We start from the raw sequence: 7,789 nt of genomic DNA, 5'->3' as shown, positions 1-7,789 counted from the left end.
GATCCTGAAACACAAACAACAATCTTAAAGTAACACGAACTAGACAAGATTTAGGAAAAAATGAAACCCTAAATCTAATGCATAACACATAGATCTACAAGGAGACAATAGAAACCCTAAATCTAATCAAATAGGTCAAGATCTAAAGGGAAAAACAACATGAAAAACAGATGCGGAAAGAAGAAGATTAGATAGACTAACCTTGATGTCAAAAAACAACCGATGATTGCAGAACAACCAGAAACACCATATCAATTGACCATGGCTCTGATACCACGTTAAAAGACAATGAAGGAATGAGCACACAATTTCAAAACTTCCAATAGTGTCGTTTTTAATGAAAAACCAGTTGGTTATACATGACTCATACAACTCGATCCGCACTACAAGATCCTATACCTACTCCTAAGTTACAATCACTCAAATATGCAATACATAATATAAACAACAACGAATAACGAAATTCTCGAACAAAACCCTAATTTATATGAGATGGGGGAGCTAGAGAGAAGAGTCTAAGAGCGGGTGTATGTGTGAGTGTTTCTGCGACAATGAACAAAATCAGTTGCAATCCTCATTATATATCTACGTATCCATACAAGCTCTGCGAGCAAATCCTACATAAGTATAAGAAAAACGAAGCGCACCCCAATAGAATAATAGAATAACACAAACAACCCCTCAAATAAATATTACTTCATATTAAGTATAACGAAGATATCAGATGTTTTCACAAAATATCGTGCATATAAAAATATTAACGCCAAAAATCCAATAAATAATTAATAAGATTGAATATTGAAAATATTGCTATTTTCAACATAAACCCTAACAAATATTTGATTTCACTCTGCTTGATTGTATTATGTTTTGCTAGTGTCTAGATTGTTTCAATTTCTTTTAATATATGGTTGTCATTCGGAAAAAAAATGATAAGTAACCATGTAAGATGAACAAGACAAGAATGAAATTAGTCAAACTCAATGTCTTACACTCCTAGTCATGATCAATTGGCTGCCGGTTCACTCAAAATAAAAATAAAAATATATATATATAGAATTTTGATCCTTAGTTTCACTTTATGTCGGTTGCTAACCGGTGTAGGAGATGAAGCCAAGTCATTTCCCTTCAAGGATCAAACTGCCACTCTTTCTCGTTTCTTTTAACTGCCACTCACTCATATGCTTAAAACATTTAATTGGAGGTAGGATAGAGATGAAGCCAACTCATTTCCCTTGAAGGATCAAACTGCCATTCTTTCTTGTTTCATTCAACTGCCACTAACCCATATCCTTAAACACATTTAATGGGAGGTGGGATAGAGCTAATTTGGGGATGGAATATCTCTCATTGCGGTCTTGATTTTAAGCTGGTACAATCAAGGATTGACCTCGTCTCGATTTTCTGATCACATTTGACCTTTCGGTATTCCAGTTGGCGTGATTCAAATTAGCGTAGAAAGAAAATAAATTTTCTACAACTATAATGTTTTGGATTTTTATCAATTATTTCGTTATCATGTGTGAATCATCCTGGAAGATGAAGTTTATATGCTGGCCGGAAATCAACCTCATTCATGCCATCTCGAAATCCCATACACCCAAAACCATCCCACCTCATATCCCGATTTCCCATGCAACACTTCTAACCATCCTATACACCAACAACCACATCGATTCCCATCAAAAACCCACATGCAAGACCTTATTTTTGTTTGTGAAGTTAAACTCTCCACGTAATCAACGAATTAAGTAATTAACCATCACATGCACGTGTAATTCATAACATGTGGGATGAAATGATAACTCAAGTAAAAAAAATACCATACAATTTAAGAAAACTTACCACTGCCATATGTCGAATTCCTTGCATTCACAGAAACCTTGCACCCTACGGCAACTCATTCATATCCTTAACCCATGCAACCTCATGTCTTTTACTTGATCCCTACACTACAGAATTCTTACGCCACTATTTGCAATCTGTTTATAGAAATCACAACTATCTCATCCCACATTGTGGTAAAACAAAACTCAAAACCCTTTTGACTAATCTATAAATACTCATTAATCCATTACAACTATCTCATCCCATGTTATGGTAAAACAAAACTGAAAGCCCTTTTGACCAATCTTTAAATACTTATTGTTGGAACAAAACTACACAGTAGGGTTACATCTTTCTAAACTCTTGCATCTTCTCATTCAATATAATAGCATACAATATATACAGACGAATCAAAACACGTCTACCTAGTCAAAAGCAACAAAATAAGGAACTAACTAACTAACCCTATCTAAACTATTCTAAGAGATCTGCTAAACAAACGGGCCTACATGGCCTTTACTTATTCAAACTCTTCAAGGACTAAAATACCCTTAAAGATAATCACTTGAGTTTGACTAAGTTTGGATTAACACCAACATTCCCCCTTAATCCAAACTATTCTTGCCAAACTTCTTTCTTTCTATCGGTCTCTCTTTCTCAGGCAAACCACCGATCTGGTTTACCTGCGGTCTTCTCTTGATTGCTGTCAGCGATCCCGGTCTTCTGCTGCTATCTTCTTCTGCTTTTTCCCATGCTTGCTTGGGTGTTGTTTTTGTTTTTTTTCCTCGATCACTTTGATAGCTCCTGTTGCATGCTTCTTCTTTCTTTCTTGCTAACATACAACTACCTTCTACTCTTGCTACTTTCTTCTGATCAACAGGAGTAATCAACGACAACCAGCTACTTGCTTAGTTGCTTTCATTCTTTCTTTTGATCACACTTTCTTCTTGCTTTCTTTCTTGTCTGCCACTTGAACTAGTGTTACCAAAGTCACTATGATGTTCAGAATTGGATCTTCCAAGCCCAAATCTTGCACCATTTACTTGCATTCTGCCACCACCAATATCATTCCGAATTTGAATCCAGGATGAAGAACACCATAGCTCATACTTCGAGTTCCAAAAGAAACAACTCGTTTCTTGATCTTGCTCTTGCCTCTTTGGATCTTCTTGCTTCTTGCTACCTTCTTTCTTGCTATCTAGTTCTTGCTTCTTGCATTAAGAACACACAGTTCTTCTATCTTGCTCAGACTTCTTGCTTTTCATGCTATAATCTTGCTCCTTCTTGCTTTCTCATGCCTTTTGTTTCTTGTTTGCTACTTGCTACAAACCCGAAACTCTCTTCTTGCTATGATTGTCTTGCCTGCTACTTGCTACAGACTATGTGACAACCCTTCTTGCTTGTTACACTTGCAATTGTTCTTACAGAACTGCTGCTTCTTTCTTCTGATCACCAAACTTGATCAAACTTGATGCTTATCTTTCATTCTTGCTTTCTTGCTTGCTTTCTTTTTGTTCTCTCGGTCTTCTCTTGCTGAGAACCCTTCTTGCTTTCTTGTCTGCTACTTGCTACAGACTTGTTTTTCTTGCTTCTTTCTTCTTTCTTCTTTCTGTCTTTATTTCTTTCTTCAGATTAAGATCAATCGGCCATCACATCATCAAACTTCTTGCTTTCATCCTCTCTTTCTTGCTTGAATCAGGTGTGAACGTGGGTGCTCTGATACCAATTGTTGGAACAAAACTACACAGTAGGGTTACATCTTTCTAAACTCTTGCATCTTCTCATTCAATATAATAGCATACAATATATACAGACGAATCAAAACACGTCTACCTAGTCAAAAGCAACAAAATAAGGAACTAACTAACTAACCCTATCTAAACTATTCTAAGAGATCTGCTAAACAAACGTGGCCTACATGGCCTTTACTTATTCAAACTCTACAAGGACTAAAATACCCTTAAAGATAATCACTTGAGTTTGACTAAGTTTGGATTAACACCAACACTTATCAATTCATCATGCAAAGTTGATGTGATGTCGGGAGGTACAATATGAAGGAAATCTATGATGACAAATGGTGGAGTAGGAAGAGAAACTAATTTTAGTGCTCATAATATATAAAAATCAAAGAAGCAAAGTTTAAGAACTTTCACATATATCAAATTGGTAAGTGCATCGGTTGATACAAACCAAGAAGTGCAATCCCTACCTTCAAATGAATCCATTTACAAAGTTTGCGTGGATGAAAGGATATATGTGTCAACACAATGTAGTGTTCGTTTGGCAATGTATTTTAGAAAGAAGCATCATCCAAGGAACTTTTAACTTATTGTAACCTCAACTAGAATAATTTAATCATTGAAAATCTTAGCATATTGCTAGTATGAGGAGGAATGATTTTGTGTTTATGATTTCATCATTGACACATGTTTAAACAAATATGTTTACGAAGGTAAGAACACCTTCTAGCAGGAATGCTCTAGAACCTTTAAGTCATCCATCCCAAAAACTGGACACATATTGATGAACCGAGAATTGAACGACACGTGTGAAACCATGCTTTTGATTTGTTCGGTATACACCGGCTTCCTAAAACTTCACTTTCTTTTGTTGTATGATGGAAATAGGAGTAGGAGAAGTGAACGCATGTGTTTCTTACATTGGAGAACCATCCAACACATAGGCATTTATGAGTAATTTTATAATAGGCCACATGGTAATTACATTAGAGTGCTTATCACTTGTTTGCATTTTGCATATAAGCAATTTAGTGTCTTTTTTGGATTTTAATATATATATATATATATATATATATATATATATATATATATATATATATATATATATATATATATATATAACAGTAAATACAATATATTTCTAAACTACTCTTAAATTCACCTAAAATCTATTTATGTTTCAGACGAGACTTAAACCCTCATCGTCAAGAATGGAGAATAGCACCTGATACCGATGGGCTAGAGGCTTCCAAAATTTAAAAATGAACAATTCATTTATGGCTTCTAGTTCTTACTTGATATATATATATATATATATATATATATATATATATATATATATATATATATATATATATATATATATATATATATATATATATATATATATATATATATATATATATATTCTAACTAATTATTTTGTGGATGTAGGAATCATTGTGGACCAATCATATTGGTTATTTTAGAAAAGACATTTATCCTTATTATTAAATTTAAAAAAATTGAATAATATCAGTTAATTAAAAGAATGGTAAAAATGTACTTTTTCATTACTTTCAAATTACGAAACACAAATTTAAAAAGGAAATTTTCGGATTTTAAAGGATTTTTTATTTTCTTAATTTTGAATTCTAATTTTTTTTAATTAATTCAATTATATTATGTCCGAATATTATTCCGTCGGAATGAATGTTCTACGATATTGTTTTGCTAGACTATTTTTCTATTAGAATATTAATAAATAATAATAATATTTTTGAACCTAAAGTTGAATAATAACAACATTCTAATATATTTATATACATCCGAACTTAAATACAAATTCATAAATATTCTTACATACCGATACATTTTAATATAATTGTACACATTCTAATAGAACATCATCAAAATAAATAAAATTCTTAAGAATAGCATTCTCAAATATACAATTATTGAAAAAATACACTTAATCTTCTTCAATGGTCTAAATAATCACACTTAATCTTCTTCAATGTAACTTTTTATTGAACACAGTCCCAAATCTTTCAATTGTATGGTCAATCATTGATTTATTTTTCAAGTCATTTTGAAAGAATAGTTCATTACGAAATGAAAAAGAAAAAACTAAAGTCCTTTGTACAAATCTGTATACTTGTGAATTGCAACAAAACTCATAACTAAGAATTGTAGAAAATGCACAAATCACAAGGGAAATATCAAGATTCAATTCTGATAGAATCAAAATTCGAGATTCTATTCCAACATAATTGAAATTCAAGATTCAATTATGACATAATTACCCTTGTCATTGTTACATATGAATGCAAAATGGAAATTTAGAACACCATTTGAATAAAAAAAAAAAATCAAATATACGTTCATGATTTCTCTTTGAGAAGTTTGGATAAATCTCCAAGTCACCTTCTCCCACAAAATTCTTACCTTCTGTATCCAATTTTGATGAACTGAAAATATAAAAAAAAAAAAAATTTCCATAATTTGCATACAATACAAATTTAATGAGTAAGAATGCTTCTAAAATTAACATAAAAAAATATAATTAAAGCCTGAAAATCAAATTTCATTATGTGAATGCTTTATGAAGTGTGAGGGCAAATCGGTCTTTTTACACCAAATTCATCTTCAACGATCTTTTTCTGACATTGTGGCATCTATTAAAGTCTGATCAGTCAAATACCCAAATTAGAAACCCATAAGCCATTCAGTCCAGATTTATAAAAAAAAGAAACGGTCCTAAGTCTTGCCTTCAAAGAATAGAAATAAATACAAAGATTATTAAACCTTCCATAGAATATAATCCTTCACTGCACCAGTAACTATACTTGGTTGAGTGTCACGTGCTTGCAACTCAAAATCACAAATCTCATTTTGTTTACACCCTGACTTATCTGCAAGAATCTACCAAAAGGAAAACAAACAATTAATACATAGATCTTTGATAAAATTAAAATAAATAAATACCTACAAATGAAGAGAGTGATGCTTCTAGATAGTAGAACTGTTTGGACTTTCATTAGGCATCCCATCAAGTCAATTTTCAGCAACTGGTTTATTAAGCTCAACCAATTGAATTCAACAACACCGATCCATCACACCCTTCAAAATTCAAGTTTTTGTTATTAACTAGTTGTGAGACCCATGTATTACATGGGTTAATTAAAAAAAGTTAAATATAAATGTCAAAATATTTAAGAACTTTGACTTTATAAGAAAATAAGAAAAATAATGAATTATGATAATTAAAATGTTTTTTATCTTGTAAATTTAAACGAATAATCTAAATAAATAAATAAAAGAAACCAATGAGCTTTAATTTGGGAATTATAAAATTAAAATATAAGTTCATTAATGAAATTGATAGTCATTTATTACTATATTTATTGCAATTATTATATTAAAATATTATGTTGAATTTAATAAAATAGAAAAACTAATAAAATGAAATATGGAAAAATAATTAATTCAAAATAACCACAAAATGACATTTGGCAAATTGAATGAGAGTGTGACATGTGGAAAAAAAACATTCATTTATTAGAGTAGATAAGCAAAATGAATTGAGTAATAATGCTTGTGATTTGTGACACTATTGATTATAAGATTCCTTGATATTGAGTTTCTCTCGGGAATTTCATCGAGCACCTTATGTGTACAACTTATATTCTTCCCCTACTAGCCCATTTAAATGAGTAAACGCCATTTAAACAGTGGAGAGGGAGAAAATCGATTTCATCCAAAATTTATGAGAACAAAGAAATCGATTTCAGAGATGGTGAAAATCAATTTCTGAAAAAAAAAAAATCAATGTTAGCATCGTTTACATGAATCACATGGTTGACGGATCCTCCTACTAGAATTTCTTCAACTCCTGGTCGGAAGTTTTCAGATCAAAAGAATATAAAAATGGTGATTTAGTTCCCATCATTTTACGTCCTCTTGTTATGCATGGATGGATCCCGGAAGGATCCGACCCGATTCTTACCCTCCCTTTTACCCATGAAGAAGAATTCATCGATAGACCCAATCGTCCATTATTAAGATAGAGAATCTTCCATTTTTCGCCGCCTTCTCTCTCTACGCTAAAAGTGAAAGCTAACTCATCAGAGTGCAACACAACCAAGATTTCATCTTTACAAGCCCTCTTAGCCATTGTCTGGAGGTGTGTGCAACACAACCAAGATTTCATCTTTACAATCCATTGTCTGGAGGTGCAT

The sequence above is a fragment of the Lactuca sativa genome, chromosome 6 (genome assembly GCF_002870075.4).
Source record: "Lactuca sativa cultivar Salinas chromosome 6, Lsat_Salinas_v11, whole genome shotgun sequence".
NCBI lineage: Eukaryota > Viridiplantae > Streptophyta > Magnoliopsida > Asterales > Asteraceae > Lactuca > Lactuca sativa.
The sequence above is the reverse complement of the archived record's forward strand: the minus strand, read 5'-3'. Positions refer to the sequence as shown.